Here is a 20,171-nt window from a genome sequence, read left to right as displayed (position 1 = left end):
TATTTAATGCAACATAAGTCTGAAGCCCTTGAAAAGTTCAAGGAATACAAGGCTGAAGTTGAAAACGCATTAAGTAAAACTATTAAAACATTTCGATCGGATCGAGGTGGAGAGTATATGGATTTGAAATTCCAAAACTATTTGATGGAATGTGGAATTGTATCTCAACTCTCAGCACCTGGTACACCTCAACAGAATGGTGTATCAGAAAGGAGAAATCGAACCTTGTTGGACATGGTTCGGTCTATGATGAGTTACGCTCACTTACCTAATTCGTTTTGGGGTTATGCAGTGCAAACTGCAGTCTATATTTTGAATTGTGTTCCATCTAAAAGTGTTTCTGAAACACCTTTAAAATTATGGAATGGTCGTAAAGGTAGTTTACGTCATTTCAGAATTTGGGGTTGTCCAGCACACGTGCTTGAGAATAACCCTAAGAAATTGGAACCTCGTTCAAAATTATGTTTATTTGTAGGCTACCCCAAAGGAACTAGAGGTGGTTACTTCTATGATCCTAAAGATAATAAAGTGTTTGTATCGACAAATGCTACATTTTTAGAAGAGGACCACATAAGGGAGCACAAACCGCGTAGTAAGATAGTATTAAATGAACTTTCCAAAGAAACTACTGAACCTTCAACAAGAGTTGTTGAAGAGCCTAGTGCATTAACAAGAGTTGTTCATGTCGGTTCATCTACTCGGACACATCAACCTCAATCGTTGAGGGAACCTCGACGAAGTGGGAGGGTTACAAACTTACCTATTCGTTATATGAGTTTAACTGAAACCTTAACTGTCATATCTGATGGCGACATTGAGGATCCATTGACTTTTAAGAAGGCAATGGAGGATGTGGATAAAGATGAATGGATCAAAGCTATGAATCTTGAATTGGAGTCTATGTACTTCAATTCGGTCTGGGATCTTGTAGATCAACCTGATGGGGTAAAACCTATAGGTTGTAAATGGATCTACAAGAGAAAAAGAGGTGCATATGGTAAGGTACAAACTTTTAAAGCTAGACTAGTGGCAAAGGGTTATACCCAAGTTGAGGGAGTTGACTATGAGGAGACTTTCTCACCTGTTGCCATGTTAAAGTCTATTCGAATACTTTTGTCCATTGCTGCATATTTTGACTATGAGATTTGGCAAATGGATGTAAAGACTGCCTTTTTGAATGGCAATCTTGAGGAGACCATCTATATGCAACAACCAGAAGGATTCATAATTCCAGGTCAAGAGCAAAAGATTTGCAAGCTTAATCGTTCTATTTATGGATTAAAACAAGCTTCTCGATCTTGGAACATAAGATTTGATACCGCAATAAAATCTTATGGATTTGATCAAATCGTTGATGAACCTTGTGTCTACAAAAGAATCATCAACAAATCAGTAGCTTTCTTAGTTTTGTACGTAGATGATATCCTACTCATTGGGAATGATATAGGTTTACTAACTGACATCAAACAATGGCTAGCAACCCAATTTCAAATGAAAGATTTGGGAGAGGCACAATTTGTTCTGGGTATTCAGATCTTTAGAGATCGTAAGAACAAAATGCTAGCTTTGTCTCAAGCATCGTATATTGACAAAATAGTTGTTAAATATTCAATGCAAAACTCCAAGAGAGGCTTACTACCTTTCAGGCATGGAGTTACTTTGTCTAAAGAACAGTGTCCTAAGACACCTCAAGACGTTGAGGAAATGAGACATATCCCCTATGCATCAGCTGTTGGCAGCTTGATGTATGCGATGTTATGTCCTAGACCTGACATTTGTTATGCGGTGGGGATAGTCAGTAGATATCAATCTAATCCAGGATTAGCTCATTGGACTGCCGTTAAAACTATCCTCAAGTATCTTAGGAGAACGAGGGACTACACGCTTGTGTATGGTTCTAAGGATTTGATTCTTACAGGATACACAGACTCTGACTTTCAGACTGATAGAGATTCTAGGAAATCTACTTCAGGTTCAGTGTTCACTCTTAACGGAGGAGCTGTAGTTTGGAGAAGTATCAAGCAAGGATGTATTGCTGACTCCACTATGGAGGCAGAGTACGTTGCAGCTTGTGAAGCTGCCAAAGAGGCTGTTTGGCTTAGAAATTTCTTGATTGATTTGGAAGTCGTTCCAAACATGTCAAAGCCAATTACTCTTTACTGTGATAATAGTGGGGCTGTGGCTAATTCTAGGGAGCCCAGAAGCCACAAGCGTGGAAAGCATATTGAGCGCAAGTATCACTTGATTCGAGAGATAGTGCATCGAGGGGACGTGATCGTCACACAGATAGCTTCGACACACAATGTTGCTGATCCGTTTACAAAGCCCCTCACGGCTAAGGTGTTTGAGGGTCACCTAGAGAGTCTGGGTCTACGTGACATGCCACATTTAACCTAGGGCAAGTGGGAGATTTACTGGGTGCATATTGTATGCCCTAGTTTCTTGTTTTGTGTACTATTATAGTATTTTATTTTTTTATTTTGTACACCCCACTAGCTTTAGGACAAGTGGGAGATTGTTGGGGTTGATGCCCTAAATCTCGTGGTCTTGTAGTTTGTAATTGTATATATAATACAAACTTTTTATTTATCTAATAAAATAAAGTGTTTTATTTTATTTGATTTGATATTTAGTTGCATTAACTCACAAAACCAATAAACTAACATCCAAGGTTATCTTCTGTAACCTAAACATGTATGTAGAGACATACAAGTGGATCATGTTTAAGTGATAACCTAAATGGTCTGTAGTAAATGGATAAGGCTGGATACCTTATCCTGGTGACACTACGAATACGGTCTGCTTTGTAGTTGTTACAATTGTTCTAAAGTGCTACAAATGATTTGATCCTAATCATTTATGTCGAGACATTAGAGCGGGGGTATTCTATACAAAGAGTTTGTATAAGACCGGACCATGAAATGAATAGTCTCTCTTATTAACACCGTTACTAGTTGAGACTACATTTCACCAGGATGACTATAGGTGACTTGACCTGAATCTTGAGTGAGTTGTGAACTCCTGCCTATGTAGGCGATCCTTTGATTTGTATGGGTGAGAGTGGCCTATGTAGCCGACTCAATATGCCTACCATTTTGGGGATTCGTCTGATTGGGGAGCTGGGAACGCAGCTACACAAGAAGGAATTCACTCCTTCTCTATAGATGGAGTAAGTAGAGAATTTGCTCTCTTAAGGGTTGATTTCAGGGCTTGAACAATGTGGCGCCACACCCTCTCTTGGCCTGAGAGGAGTTCAGTTATAGTAGGACTATAATTATTGTTCATTAGAGGAATCAATGGTACTTAAGGAGTTAGATGTAACTACAGGGGCAAAACGGTAATTTTTGGCCTAGCTGTACTTACGAGCAATTTGTGAAGGGTCATTGCACTGTTGATTGGTTATATCTAATGGACACAAAAATATATCTACAGTTAGAAGAGTGCAACTATTAGTCTTTAGTGGAATGACTAATAGTTAATGAATATAGATTAAATTTAATTAAAGAGTTTAATTAATTAATCTCATTTCATTAGAGCTTCAATCTGTAGGTCCATAAGGTCCCCTTGTTAGCTCAATAAGGATAAATGAGAATCAAATTTATTTTGGTTTAATTTGAATTGTTCAAATTGATTAAAGGGAATAAATTGTATATGATACAATTAATATAATTTATTTGATACATTATAATGTAAAGTTTTTTATGAGAGAAGTTAATATTTGAATATGATTCAAATAATAATAGTAATATGAATGAGATTCATAAATAAACTATAGGTTAAAATTGAATTCGATTCATATTAGAACTATAGATTATATGAGAGATCTAAATCATTGGTTATATTATATATGATATAATATAAAGTTTATATTATATGAGATATAATATATTTGTAATTAAATTTATATTAATTTTATGTTATATGAGATATAATATATATTAATTAAATTTATATTGATTTTATTTAATTTAATTAATATATATATATATATATATATTAATATATTTAAATAGAATAGAATAACTCCCTTGGGAGTTATTCTACGTGGGAAGGATGGGGAAGTTATTTGATAACTTCCCCCTCCATTGTTGAGATTTGTTTTAAAAGAAAATAAAAAGAAAGGTTTCTTTTTTAACAGCAGAAGACAATCTTACGATCTCTCTGTATCCCAACAAAACAAAATCCTCTCAAAAGCTTCTTCCCTCACCAAAATTACAGAAGCCCACAACTCTCTGTGATTCTTTACTTGGAGAATAACGAGGAAGATTTTGTGGTGCCACGAAGCTTGGAAGAAGAATTGGTTCTACAAAGGTCAGTTTATTTTCACCTTTTCCATGAAAAGCATGTTTATTATTTTTCTTTGAATTTATTGGTTTCATAAATTGAATTTCACTCGCACGGGCGTTCATAAGCTTTCGCTTTAGGAATTCCATTCCTTCAATATGCTGATGCCATGTGTATGTATACTGCAAATTAGGGTACCTGTTAGCTTGATTCTGTTAGAGTCGTACCTGCATGGGTGTCCTTCGGGATCACCACCTATTGAGGACTGTGTGGTCCGACGGGACGCCAGTCTAGCATGATATAGACATGACTCGAGTGACTCGACGGGGTCCTCGCATCCCGACTGTCCTAGGTGTCCCCGGGCACCGAAGACCAGAGTTACGTTCCTACGGGAGCGCATGATTGCACGTGTTCGGGAACGTGCCAGAGATTGGGTACCAGTTATCAGGACTCTAACAGGAAGTTAACAGGCACCTAGTGGGACTAGTAGTGGGTCCCTTACTGAGTATTTTTATACTCATTCTCTCCATTTTATGTTTTCAGGTAGAGGACGGGGCAAGGGCAAGGGCAAGCTGGCGAGCGACCCGAAGTGAGACCGAGGAGGGCCATAGGGACTACCGCTTCCGCTTATTTCTTATTTCAGATTTTAGCATTTGAGTTTGAGTACTTTTTATTTTTCACTATCTTTTATGTAGATAGGGCCCGAGTAGGATTTCAGAACGTTTTTACATTTTTGCATGACTACCTTGTTTATGTTTTTATAAATGAATTTCTTGAACCGTATGCTTTTAATAAAATTTTTAGACTTAAACCACTTGTTCTATATTTAGTAATGACTTCGATTCAGCATAAGGAGTTGGGTCGTTACAGTTGGTATCAGAGCACAGTGTTTTAGGTTCTGTAGACTGACCTACGATGTAAGTCATTTTTGTTTGGTTTTACTTCACCCTATGGCTATACGGTCCTTCGGCACTCGCCAGGTATGTCTAAAGCCTTGCTAATGTTAAGATTACAATTTTGCCTGAATAGTCTAAGACCTAGATATAGGGTGTTAAGTTCTTGTGGTGAGAAGTTTGTTGGTGAATTTTAGGGAGAATGCCGCCACATAGAGGTACACGCCGAGGAGGTGGTAGGGGAGGCAGAGGAGCCGGTCGTGGCCAGCCGGAGGCGCCACCTGTTGCACCGGCAGTCGACCCAAACGCACCGGTCACCCAGGCGGATCTCGCCGCAATGGAGCAGCGTTATCAGGACATGCTGCAAGCTGCTTTGGCGCCTTTCCTTGCCGCCCAGCAGAACCAGGCCGCCCCTGTTCAGGCCGAGGCCGCCCCTGCTCAGGCCCAGGCCGCCCCTGTTCAGGCTCAGGCCGTCGCTCCTCCAGCCCCTGAGGAAGCTCAACCAGTACCAGTTCAACTGTCGGCCGAGGCGAAACACTTACGGGATTTCAGGAAGTATAATCCCAAGACCTTTGACGGATCCATGGACAACCCCACAAAGGCCCAAATGTGGTTGACGTCCATAGAGACCATTTTCCGGTACATGAAGTGCCCAGAAGACCAGAAGGTGCAGTGTGCAGTCTTCTTCTTGGAGGACAGGGGCACCGCCTGGTGGGAGACCGCGGAGAGAATGCTAGGGGGCGATGTAAGCAAAATAACATGGGAGCAGTTCAAGGAGAACTTCTATGCTAAGTTTTTCTCCGCCAATGTGAAGCACGCCAAGCTGCAAGAGTTCCTAAACTTGGAGCAAGGCGACATGACGGTGGAGCAGTACGACGCCGAGTTCGATATGCTGTCCCGCTTTGCTCCCGATATGGTAAGAGATGAGGCTGCCAGGACGGAGAAATTTGTTAGAGGACTCAGGCTAGACCTTCAGGGCATTGTCAGAGCCCTCCGCCCAGCCACGCATGCTGATGCACTACGTATAGCACTGGATTTGAGCCTGCCTGAGAGAGCCGATGCGTCTAAGGCTGCCGGCAGAGGGTCAGCCTTGGGACAGAAGAGAAAGGTTGAGACGCAGCCTGACGTAGCACCGCAGCGAACACTGAGGTCAGGAGGTGTCTTCCAGAGACACCGACGGGAGCTTGCAGCAGCCGGGAGGACTCTGAGAGAGCTACCCGCTTGTACTACCTGCGGGAGAGTCCACGGAGGTCGTTGCTTGGCTGGAAGTGGAGTCTGCTTTAGGTGTAGACAGCCGGGGCACACTGCTGATATGTGTCCTCGGAAACCCTTTGAGACGACACCGCCCCAGCCTTCTGCGGCCCAGCAGGGGAGAGTTTTCGCCACTACCCCGGCAGGAGGCTGAGCGAGCTGGCACTATGGTGACAGGTACGCTCCCAATTTTGGGGCACTATGCTTTTGTGCTATTTGACTCTGGGTCATCCCACTCGTTTATATCCTCCGTTTTCGTTCAGCATGTGGGTTTAGAGGTAGAGCCTTTGGGTAGTGTTTTGTCGGTTTCTACTCCATCTGGGGAGGTCCTGTTATCCAAAGAACAAATAAAGGCATGTCGGGTAGAGATAGCGAATCGTATGTTAGACGTGACCTTGCTAGTGTTAGACATGCAGGATTTTGATGTGATACTAGGCATGGATTGGCTATCAGCCAACCATGCAAATATAGACTGTTATGGCAAGGAAGTTGTCTTCAACCCTCCCTCCGAGGCTAGTTTCAAATTCAGGGGGGCAGGCATGGTATGTATACCCAAGGTCATCTCAGCCATGAAGGCTAGTAAACTACTCAGCCAGGGTACTTGGGGTATTTTGGCAAGCGTAGTGGATGTGAGAGAGCCGGAAGTTTCCCTATCTTCCGAACCAGTGGTAAGAGAGTACCCCGATGTTTTTCCAGACGAACTTCCAGGACTTCCGCCTCCCAGAGAAGTAGACTTCGCTATCGAGTTAGAGCCGGGCACTGCCCCAATCTCGAGGGCCCCTTACAGAATGGCTCCAGCCGAACTAAAGGAGTTGAAGGTCCAGTTACAGGAGTTGCTGGACAAAGGCTTCATCCGGCCCAGTGTGTCGCCTTGGGGAGCCCCAGTATTGTTCGTGAAGAAGAAGGATGGGTCAATGCGCCTTTGTATTGACTACCGAGAGCTGAACAAGGTGACAGTCAAAAACCGCTACCCCTTGCCCAGGATTGATGACCTGTTCGATCAGTTGCAGGGAGCCACCGTCTTCTCCAAGATCGACCTGCGATCAGGCTATCACCAGTTGAGGATTAGGGACGGTGACATCCCCAAGACGGCCTTTCGATCGAGGTACGGACATTACGAATTCGTTGTGATGTCTTTCGGCTTGACTAACGCTCCTGCAGTATTCATGGATCTGATGAACAGGGTGTTTAAGGAGTTTCTAGACTCGTTCGTCATAGTCTTCATTGACGACATCCTCATTTACTCAAAAACTGAGGCTGAGCACGAGGAGCACTTACACCAAGTTCTGGAGACCCTTCGAGCCAACAAGTTGTATGCCAAGTTCTCCAAGTGTGAATTCTGGTTAAGGAAGGTGACGTTTCTTGGCCACGTGGTTTCCAGTGAGGGAGTTTCAGTAGATCCCGCAAAGATTGAAGCGGTGACCAACTGGACCCGACCGTCCACGGTTAGTGAAATTCGAAGTTTTCTGGGCTTGGCAGGTTACTACAGGAGGTTCGTGGAAGACTTCTCACGTATAGCCAGCCCGTTGACCCAGTTGACCAAGAAGGGAACCCCTTTTGTCTGGAGCCCAGCTTGCGAGAGGAGCTTTCAGGAGCTCAAACAGAAGCTAGTGACTGCACCGGTCCTGACAGTGCCCGATGGTTCGGGAAACTTTGTAATCTATAGTGACGCCTCCAAGAAGGGACTAGGTTGTGTCCTGATGCAGCAGGGTAAGGTAGTTGCTTATGCCTCCCGCCAGTTGAAGATCCATGAGCAGAACTACCCTACCCATGACTTGGAGTTGGCAGCTGTAGTCTTTGCACTGAAGATATGGAGGCACTATCTGTACGGTGAGAAGATTCAGATTTACACCGATCATAAGAGCCTGAAGTACTTCTTCACCCAGAAGGAGTTGAACATGAGGCAGAGGAGGTGGCTTGAGTTGGTGAAAGACTACGACTGCGAGATCCTATACCACCCAGGTAAAGCGAATGTAGTGGCTGATGCGCTAAGTAGGAAAGTTGCACATTCAGCAGCGCTAATCACCAAGCAGACCCCCTTACTCAGGGACTTTGAGAGGGCAGAGATTGCAGTCTCAGTAGGTGAGGTTACCGCACAGTTGGCTCAGTTGACAGTTCAGCCAACCTTGAGGCAAAAGATCATTGCTGCTCAGCTGAATGATCCTTATTTGGCAGAGAAGCGTCGCGTGGTAGAGACAGAGCAAGGTGAAGGCTTCTCCATATCCTCTGACGATGGCCTTATGTTTGAAGGACGCCTGTGTGTGCCGGAAGACAGCGCAGTTAAGACGGAGCTTTTGACTGAGGCTCACAGTTCCCCGTTTACCATGCACCCTGGGAGTACGAAGATGTACCAGGACTTAAGGAGTGTCTATTGGTGGAGGGGCATGAAGAGGGATGTGGCAGACTTTGTCAGTAGATGCTTGGTGTGCCAGCAGGTGAAGGCACCTAGGCAGCATCCAGCAGGGTTGTTGCAACCCTTGAGTGTGCCAGGGTGGAAGTGGGAGAGTGTGTCGATGGATTTTATTACGGGACTGCCCAAGACCCTAAGGGGCTACACGGTGATCTGGGTCGTGGTCGACAGACTCACGAAGTCGGCCCATTTCGTGCCAGGGAAATCCACTTACACTGCCAGTAAGTGGGGGCAGCTATATATGACAGAGATTGTGAGACTACATGGAGTACCCGTATCCATCATTTCAGACAGAGACGCCCGTTTCACATCGAAGTTCTGGAAAGGACTTCAAATTGCATTAGGTACAAGGTTGGACTTCAGCACGGCATTCCACCCTCAGACTGATGGTCAGACAGAGAGATTGAACCAGATTTTAGAAGACATGCTGCGAGCCTGCGTACTAGAGTTTTCAGGAAGTTGGGACTCCCATCTGCATCTGATGGAGTTTGCCTATAACAACAGCTACCAGGCTACTATCGGTATGGCACCGTTCGAGGCTCTGTATGGCAAGTGCTGTAGATCCCCTGTCTGCTGGGGCGAGGTTGGAGAGCAGAGGATGCTAGGCCCCGAGTTAGTGCAGACGACCAACGCAGCCATACAGAAGATCCGAGCTCGTATGCTGACAGCCCAGAGCAGACAGAAGAGTTACGCTGATGTACGACGTAAGGACCTCGAGTTTAAAGTGGGAGATATGGTCTTTCTGAAGGTAGCGCCTATGAAGGGTGTTCTGAGGTTCGCGAAGAAGGGGAAGCTGAGCCCACGCTTCGTAGGGCCGTTCGAGATATTGGAGCGGATTGGCCCCGTGGCTTACCGCTTGGCGCTACCCCCCATCGTTTGCTGCAGTGCACGACGTATTCCATATCTCCATGCTGAGGAAATATGTCGCAGACCCAACACATGTGGTGGACTTCGAGCCACTGCAGGTTAGCGAGGATCTGAGCTACGAGGAGCAGCCTGTCGAGGTCCTGGCAAGGGAGGTCAAGAAGCTTCGCAGTCGAGAAATCCCACTGGTCAAAATCCTTTGGCAAAACCATGGAGTGGAAGAGGCAACGTGGGAGAAAGAAGAGGACATGAGAGCCCAGCACCCCGAGCTGTTCGAGGATTAGAACTTTCGAGGACGAAAGTTTTTTTTTAGGAGGGAAGATTGTAACGCCCAGCGTTTTTCGGTTTCCTTTGTTATTTTGGACCACTAATAATATTAATATTAAGTGTGGTTATGGGAATTTTAAACTTCTTGGAAGAACCTTGTCTTTTTAATTCTCGAGTAATTAAGGTTGAAAATCTTCATTTGGTTTATGATAATAAGTATTTTTTTGGAAATAATTGGGGAAGTTTTATAAAACTAAGGTTGGTTGGTTAAGGGAGAAATGTGGGGACCAGTTGGGGGTTAATTGGTAAATTCCAAAAGATTTGGAGATATGGTAGGTGGTTATTTCTAATTAATTAAAGGAATTGGAAAAAGAAAAAAAAAGATAAATTCCCTCTTTAAAGCAGCCTCGGGACGCGCATAAGAAAATCAAAAAAAAAAAAAAAAAAAAAGAAAAGAAGAAAGAAAGCATTTAAGCCGCCGCCGCCGCCGAAACCCTAGCCGCCTACCCACGCCACACGCCCAGCCGCGCCGGAGACATCAAACCAAGTCAAGCCACCGCACGCCGAGGATCAGCTACGCACGCCAGTCGTGTTTGCAGCCGGAACCAGCCGCGCCGCGTCGATCCGAGGAAGGGCAGTCAGCCGCGTCGCGACGCCCCGATCCAACGCTGAGGAGCCGCAGCCGATTCCTCAGCCAAGCCGTGTCCGCAACGCCGTCGTTCACACGCCCAGCCACGCCGCGCCGCTTAGATCCGACGCAGCGCAGCCGGAACGTTCGCCAGCCAGCCGTCGCGCCGACTGAAATCCAGCAGCTAAGCCTCGCGCGCCTCCAGCCGCCGAACCCGAACCCGGAACCGCCCCGCGCCCGCTCGCCCGAACCCGAAACCGAACCCGCGCCCGTGCCCACACGTGCCTAGCTCTCCCCGCGTGCAAGCCGCGCCGCGCCGCCTGCACTGCAAGCCGAGCCGCGCCTCCTTGCTGACGCGAGCCGAGCCGCATCCCCTCCCTGTTGCAAGCCGAGCCGCCCGCGTAGCTTCCTGTACCGAGCCGAGCCGGTCCTGTCTTCTTCCAGCCGAGCCGCCAGGACTAAATTGGCTCCATCCACCTAAATTTTGGTAATCCATTTAATTATTGTGGTTTTTCCGGTAAGACTCCATGCTCGGACGTTAGTTAAATTAAATTGGGTCTAAATTCAATTATTTTTCTCAAGGGACGTCTTGGACCAGGAAATTACTGTAGCGCGGGATTTCTTCAGTAGGGGCTCGAGCACTGCAACCTCCTTCTAGGGTAAGTTAAATTCAATTGAGTCTCGAACCGTTGGTCGTTGGCGACCTATTTACGAATTTTGACTTATTAAACAGTTAGGACTTCGTCGCTTGGAAAACGTACTGCCTCGCGGTTAGGACTCGACAAGTAGATCTCCAGGTAAGAGATTCTACTACTAGTTTCATGTTTGAAGTATGAGACTGTGTATGCCCTATGTTGCATATTGAGAGTTTGACAGTATGATGCCTGAAATAAATGTTAGTATGATGCAAATGACGATATAGTTGTGCTATAGCCTGTTATGCGTGGCAAGATTTATTATGGTTACGACGAATGTCGGGACGGAGAGTGTAGAAATGATTTATGTGACATGTTATATGCTGATGCCATGTGTATGTATACTGCAAATTAGGGTACCTGTTAGCTTGATTCTGTTAGAGTCGTACCTGCATGGGTGTCCTTCGGGATCACCACCTATTGAGGACTGTGTGGTCCGACGGGACGCCAGTCTAGCATGATATAGACATGACTCGAGTGACTCGACGGGGTCCTCGCATCCCGACTGTCCTAGGTGTCCCCGGGCACCGAAGACCAGAGTTACGTTCCTACGGGAGCGCATGATTGCACGTGTTCGGGAACGTGCCAGAGATTGGGTACCAGTTATCAGGACTCTAACAGGAAGTTAACAGGCACCTAGTGGGACTAGTAGTGGGTCCCTTACTGAGTATTTTTATACTCATTCTCTCCATTTTATGTTTTCAGGTAGAGGACGGGGCAAGGGCAAGGGCAAGCTGGCGAGCGACCCGAAGTGAGACCGAGGAGGGCCATAGGGACTACCGCTTCCGCTTATTTCTTATTTCAGATTTTAGCATTTGAGTTTGAGTACTTTTTATTTTTCACTATCTTTTATGTAGATAGGGCCCGAGTAGGATTTCAGAACGTTTTTACATTTTTGCATGACTACCTTGTTTATGTTTTTATAAATGAATTTCTTGAACCGTATGCTTTTAATAAAATTTTTAGACTTAAACCACTTGTTCTATATTTAGTAATGACTTCGATTCAGCATAAGGAGTTGGGTCGTTACATATATACCAATGTCCAAAACTACATAGGTTGTAATATATACATAAACATTCATCAAATCTATTTTTGGTCACAAAAAAAAAATTATAATAACAATAAATTATAATCCTACTCTTACCAACAAAAACTTTAAGGTCATGTTATAATTAGAGAAGACATGTCGATATTTTCACATGTCTATTAATTTTGGATCTACCGTAAGCAATAATAAATACACTACAAGAGACGGGGGTACTCCCGACGCCAAAAAACGTCGGCGAAAATGAAAAGTACGTCGGGATAACCTTTCCCGACGTACCAAACGGCGTCGGAAAGAACGTCGGAAGAAATGCGTCGGGAGAGGCTTTCCCGATGCCATACCAACGTGGCGTCGGGAAAGTCTCTCCCGACGCCTACTAAGCGTCGGTATAGCCTGCGTCGGGAAAGAGGCATTCCCGACGCAAGCTATGCCGGCGCACCTACCAGCGTCGGGAAATACTCTTTCCCGACGTTTTTTTCCTGACGTTTTTTTACGTTGGGAATTCCTTTTTATATATATTTTTTAATATTTTGTTTCTACTTTTTTCCTTATAATATTTTGCTCAAACATTCACAATGATGTTCAGATTGCTGAAAAAAAATTTCTGACGTTTTGGATTAAATTAAAATAAATTGAATATAAATTAAAATAAATTAAGAAATATACAAACACAAATTAAAAAAATAGAATTAAAATTAATAATACGAAAATATAGTTCACTACAATAAATATAGTTCTCAAAATAGAAAAAACATAAACATAAGAAAAAGTCTTCCAACGAGGTGCGTATGCGCGTCATTCTACACCTTCGGTCCTAAAAATGATATAAAAATAATTAAATTTAGTACATAATCATATATTTGCAAAAACTTAAGAATAATAGAGACATATACATACCGCAGAGCTAGGGATCATGTGGTGGTCCCTGTTGTGCACGAGTAAATTCTTCTATCATCTTTTTCATACTTTCCACTTGTGAAGCTAATGCTTGGTGATTTCTATCTTGTACTTCAATCCGTTCCAAAGCTTCTTAAAGTTTAGCTTGTAATTCAATCTCTTTTTCTGTAGACTGTGAACAAGATGTCGACGAACTACTTGCACTCGCCGTTCTGCGGGCCTTCAGCTTGGGTCCCCAACCAAGGCCTTTTGAGTAGCCTGGTCGTCTACCCAACACTTGATCGCATATCTCATCCTCAGAGAGTGGCTGACTACCCTCTGGGGTAGGCTGGGATTGGAGTTCCAGCATTTGATTCTGCAACAAATTTAAAAACTATGTTAGGTAACGCGCAAAAATATATAATGAAAGTGGATAATTAATAAGGGCATAACTTACATGCGCATCCTCGGTGGCCTGCGACACGAATGTCCCAGCTCGAACGTGTGTTTCCCGAAACAATTCCACACGATCGACCAACTCCCCTTTTCTTTCAGCGAGCTCATACTGTCGTTGTAGAAACGACTTGGACCCGCTACTATGATTGTAAGGCTGCTCAAATCTATTTTTGGTCACAAAAAAAAATTATAATAACAAGAAGACATGTCGATATTTTCACATGTCTATTAATTTTAGATCTACCGTAAGCAATAATAAATAGCTCTCTAAGCTTTGCTTTTGGTATCATCCTAAAAGACCCCATACCAATGAAGATATTTGTCCTTACTTATATACCCAAGATCATCCTCTTATCTAACCGATGTGGGACTATGGTCGGATCCACAATACATTTGTTGGGATTTTGTCAAAAAGATTTTGAGATTATCTTTTATTAATGAGTTATTTAATTCCAAAAAGATAAAAGTTCCTCATTTATTTTAGTAATCTTATATTATTATCTTTTTGAGACTACGAAACTTGTAGGTTCTGTGACGATTGATGAATGAAGAAAATTTTTAGAGTTGTTAGTCGAATCTATATTGCAATAACTATGAACGGAATAAGGTAGTGCGATTATCTATCCATGATCTCGACGTGTTGATCTGTGATGATCCTTATGATGAGTAATGAGAAAGACGAAGCAGTGATTCAAGTGGTCACAGTAAACTTCAGAAGAGTATGAAGATATCGTCGAAGAGATTCACTTATGCACTCAGGAAAGCCTGAAGTCAGACATCATTGAGAAGGATTACTCATGCATTCAGGGGAGCCTAAAGTCTGAAGTTAACGAGCATGTTAATTAGTCATATAGTTGAACAGAGATCAGATGATGTATCGATGTATATTGACTTAGTGTGAATCATAATAATATTACTCATCAGGTCTGTGCGCAGCTCCCAAACGCAGACAACATTGACCGAACTAGGTTACCAAAGTTTCTTGTGTTATTCTCTTCTAATGTCCCTCTAGCTATTCGATAGTTATTAACACGTGGATTAACTGAAGGTTATTTGATTATCTCACATTGTTTTTTCATATTTGAACCTATTAAAAGCGTAAATGTTTCATTTCTAATTTAAAATATTATTTTACAATTTTTTTAAAAAAACAATCATCAATAGTTAATATTTTCATCGACATTTTCATAAAATAGTATATATGTTGGATATTGGTTATAGAGGATAATTTTAAGTCGATTAAAATACTATATATGTTGGTGATCTCTCTATACTTTAAAGTTTAAATATCTTATATAAGTCCATGTGCTTTCAATAAATCTTAAATTTAGTCTTTGTTGTTAGTTTATTTTTCATTTTTTTAAAAAGAACAATTTGTTATTTATTAACACATTTATCATAAATCTTGAAAATATATTCTTTAACTAATTTCAATAAAGAAAATTAATAGACTAAATTTAAGATCTATACTAAAAGTAAAATGGCCAAAATTAAACAATTAAAAATACAAACTACGATTGAGAGCAAACTTCAAACCATGAGACAAAAAAAAAGAGAAAAAAAAAGGATGTTTTAACCTTTTCTTAAGTTACGAACCATATAATAGTTCAAGTAAAGAAAAAAGAAAAGCAGGAAAAGTTAGGGTTTTTTCTTCGTTATTTGTCAAAGTAAAGAATTGAAAGTGTGGAATAATAAAAAATCAAACCTCAAATATTAAAAGTTGATTGTACAAACACTACATGAATCGACGATCAATAATGGAATTAAAGATAATAAGTAAATATGTAAATTAATAAAATAATAAGATAGGTCAAAAGGTTTAAATTAATTAATGATAGCAATCTTCATTTTTTTTTTTTTTGACTAAAAAGGATTGTTGTTTTAGTAAGTGTGTCATGGAAGAGGAGGACCAAGCAATGTGGACAATCTTTTGGATTATTTTTTTCTCCACACTTAAATTTCTCTCCCCACTCTTTAGGGCTTCCAAATATGAATGAATTAAAAAGGTTGACTATAAAACACACACACACTAACAAAAATGGATTCAATATTAAAAAGAAATTATTATATGTCCAATTCCATGGCCCCCCATTAAGGATTATATTACCCCTAGCTAAGATCTACAAAATCTCTTTGCTTTTGACTTTTAAATTGTGTGTGGTTTCTTAGCTACCTATACAAACTTAAATCCCCCTATCGATCTCGATGTTCATGGAAAATATTATTTCTTGTGTCACTTCTTTGTTTAATTAATACCTAGCAATATAAGGTGATAAGTGAATGATATTGCCTTTAGAAATATGGATTATTATTTGTCTAAAGTTTTTATTGGTTTTCGGTCTTTGTTGGCTTCATTTTAAGAGTGTTTTTAAAACCAAGTTAAATTTTGAAATTGAACAAGTAGTTTTTTAAAAATTCATTTTTGTTTTTGAAATTTGGTTAAGATTTCAACGATGATTATTAAAAAAAATTATTTGAAAATAAAAAAAAAATTGTTAGGGATGAAATAATTATTTATGATTTAGATTAGAAAATGTAACAATAATGGATTGTTTTAGATAAGTTTCAATATCATAGACTTTTGAATGATCTTAACTTGCACGTATTATTATTTAATCATGAATTTGTCTTTTTCAAATTATTTGAAAATTTTCTTGCTCTAATTTGATCAATTCAAGTTAAAGAACTCTTTTTGATAACTTCCCAAAAATATATATATATATATATATATATATATATATATATATATATATATATATATATATATATATATATATATATATATATATATATATATATATATTTAATGTGAATAGTTATTTTAACTTTTAAGTTTTACATCTCTTCTAATCTCTCTCACACACACACACTCATATGTTGCTTTTTAAGACAAAAATTGAACATTTTCCTCAAAGGATTTTTAGCATTTTCTTCTTCCATATCTAAACTAAAGTTTTGGTGTTTTTCTACTAAAACTTTTGACTTCCAACTTTTTCTTTTTGTTTTCTTCATCCAATTTTCAATATGACAAAAAAAAAAAAAAAAAAAACAATAGCCGTTAATTCCTTACGGTATCAAAATACATACAATAATCTTAACCTCAACCGACCACCTATCTATACAACTCAAAAATTCTCACAAACAAAATTAGCAACAAACCCTTTTTTGAAAAATCGATTAGACCTAAGCCTTTGTTACATATACACTAATCCATACAAAATTTCTTATTCTTTGTTTCTCGTTTTTCGTCACAAAATAAACCCTAATTATCCTTTTATCTCTCTTGTTCAGCATCCTTTTCACCTTGAATTTCAAAAGCAAAAGGAGGGGAAGCAAAAAAAAAGGGAAAAAAAATCAATGCAATGAATATATATATATATATATATATATAGTTTTAAATCAATAGTTTTGTATAATTGAAAAAGAAAGAAAGAAAGAAAGAAAGAAAGAAAGAATTAAAAGAAAGAAATGGAGTTTGTCACTCGTTGTGGGAGAAGGAAGAAAAGGTGTCGGTGGTTTGAGTTTCTCTTTGGTTTTCTCATTCGGTGCCTCACTCTTTCGGACCAAACAAAATCCCATTTTTTAACATAAAATGTTATATTAATAATATTTATTAAAAACAAATTTTCATTTTAATGAGAAAATAAATAAATAAAAATAGGAAGATTGTGACAGTTGGATACGCTGTCGTTTCCACCAACCAATACATATATATAATATATATATATATATATATATATATATATATATATATATATATATATATATATATATATATATATATATATATATATATATATATATATATAATTTTCTCTAACACTAATTTTGTTTTTGTTTTTGCTTTTTTTAATTAACTATGAAGTAAGGTAAGAAATCCCATCTCTTAATGGAAAGACATGTTATGAAGAAGTGATGGAATCCAATTTTTCATAGACAAGATTATCCAAAGTGGGTGTAATAATAATTGATGTTTGTTTAACCTAGGTTTTATGCACATGGATGGTCTTGTCTATGTGTGACATCCCAAAAAAAAAAAAAAAAATAAGAAGAAGAAGAAAAGCGGTCAATAGTCTCAATCTTTATCTAGATTGTAGTTTAATCTATTAGAAGAGATTTTTAATGGGCAAAAACTTTAAAGGTCATACTTGTATATGTGTTTGATTCATCAACGAGATCAAGAAGTCGAACAAGTTTTATGAAATTGTCATCTTACTAAAAGTCGACTCTATATTTTTCTTATTCTTTGGCTATAAATACTTGTAAAACTAATTAGTAAGACTTTTATTTATTTATTTATTTATATATATGGGTATGGGTGGAGTATATTATTTGTTTGAATGAAGATATCAAATGAATGGTTTTATATATGTCAATTTTAATGTAGAGTACTGTTTTATTTCTATTTGTTTTTTTCTTTTAAAGAGACAATAATATTTGTCCAATAAGTAATTAATTTTGATGCATTAATGAAAAGAAGATATTTAAGGATGATAGGAGATCAGTTGTTAAATGATTAATTGGTGGAAAAATAATTATTATTGTGGGAGCATATTTTTAATTTGGTATGAAAACATAAGAGGCAATATTTGATTGCTCTAAAAGGACGTTAGTTTAAGTGAGAAACTTAAGCAATCAATATCTATATATATATATATATATAAAAGGCATTTAATTAACTAAATCGTCATTCTTTTCTATTAAAATCAACTTTAGACTTCAAATATAAACATATATATATATATATATATAGAAAAGCAAAAAAAGAAAAGAAAATGTAAATGAGGAAAGGGACTTTTTTTACCCTTTGATTAGGCTCTAAAAGAAAGCAATTCCTATTACTCATCTCTCTACTCCTTCACCAGCCCCCCCCCCTCGAAATGTCATATTGTCGTGCTCGGGCAGTTTACATTCGTCACCTTTGATTGCAAATAACGATTGTTTGATGTCTCTACAACAAACAACTCGTGTGATTATCGTATTCAAACAAACATTTGATGTGGAGAGTTAGAGAACTCATAATTTTAGGTACAAAGACTCAATTAGTTTTGTATGTTCTATTGACCATCGGATTGATTATAGATAATTTAGTATCAGTCAAAAAGATCTTAATTAAATCAACGAATATTTGTATATGTTGAGAACTAGAAAGCTTGTGGTCCATATCTTGTGCCTGTATTGAAAAGATAGTTAAGTATCAAAATATATAGTATAGGTACCGTTAAATTGGTTTGATAAAAGTGGAAAAATAGTGAAAGAGAAAGAGATAGAGATTGATAAAGAAAGGTATATGTGAATGGAAAATACAAAGACATCCACAAAATTGGGTGTTGAAAATTACCATATATTATTGGCTGTACATATAGCACCAACTTTATAAGTTTAAACAGCATGTGGTATTGTATTGTATTGTATTGTGAGAAAAGTTTATTAAATTGACTGTTGATTAATATGTATAACCAAACTTTTGGCTGTCCCTTCTAAAATTAATAAAAATGATAAACAATACCAAACTTTTGGCAAGAAATTGCATAAGAGCAATTAATTGCACATTTCTTGGGATTAGTAGTAGTAGGCAGCTCATTTACAATATGTTATTTTCTTTTGAAAGTTGCAACTCAATACTTAAAAGGTCTCCACTTTCTTTTATTATTATGGTTTGCTCCTTTTAGTGTGTGAGTGAGATTTTTTCACCCATAAAATGAAAATATCTATGTTTGTTTAAATTATTACAACTTGAAAAGCTATCACTATTCTTTAATCAAGAGAAACATGCATCCATCAAAGCAAAATATCATATAATAGGACCTTATATCTTTTAATAACCACAACATTTTTTTAGCATCAATATGTTTGTAAACTAAACACATAATTAAGTACTATCAAATCAAATAAACTTTTATATATATATATATATATATATATATATATATATAAACACATATTTATTAGTGTTTGAGATAACTAACATACATCTCGAATAACTTTACAAGATAACCCACCTGATCTTGCAAGATTTGGGTTTCAAGGAAACTCACCATAAATTGAAATCAAAATCATGACCTCTTAATTAGCTATTAAGATTATATCTCTCTTTTAACCATCAGACCAACTTATAATGGTTATATACGTACATTATGATGATAGTTTTCTACAACAATTACTAGTTAAGATTGAGTAAATTGTCTTTCACATTTTCAAAATCAATTGACAATGAGAAAAATAATACATGTATCTATTAAAAGTGGTGAGGCGTAACTTCTCTCAATGTACTTTCCTTAATATCTCTCATCAACAATGTATTTATCTATAGATGTATCATTTTTAGGTTGGATTTAAACCAACTTTTACTTTTCCTTCGATCGATTAACTTTTTTTTTCAACTAATCCTAGAAATCAACCAATGGCTCAAATGTATCTATTTTTTATACAACAAATGAAACTTTTTTTTTTTTTTTTATCTCTCACTATATATATATTACCATTCAAGTGGCCTATG

General features: G+C 38.9%; 1 long non-coding RNA gene across 1 annotated transcript; it reads right to left on the bottom strand.

Moving 5' to 3' along the window:
- Window positions 1–13,015: 13,015 nt before the first annotated feature.
- Window positions 13,016–13,368, bottom strand: LOC127151743 (uncharacterized). Its single transcript, XR_007824908.1, has 2 exons — window positions 13,238–13,368; window positions 13,016–13,154 (listed from the first exon to the last, which is right to left on the bottom strand). It is a non-coding gene; the product is annotated as an uncharacterized LOC127151743 (long non-coding RNA).
- Between the last annotated feature and the right edge of the window lie 6,803 nt (window positions 13,369–20,171).

This window comes from Cucumis melo, chromosome 11 (genome assembly GCF_025177605.1).
Source record: "Cucumis melo cultivar AY chromosome 11, USDA_Cmelo_AY_1.0, whole genome shotgun sequence".
Lineage (NCBI taxonomy): Eukaryota > Viridiplantae > Streptophyta > Magnoliopsida > Cucurbitales > Cucurbitaceae > Cucumis > Cucumis melo.
Note: the sequence above shows the minus strand (reverse complement) of the source record. Positions and strands in the feature narration are given on the sequence as shown.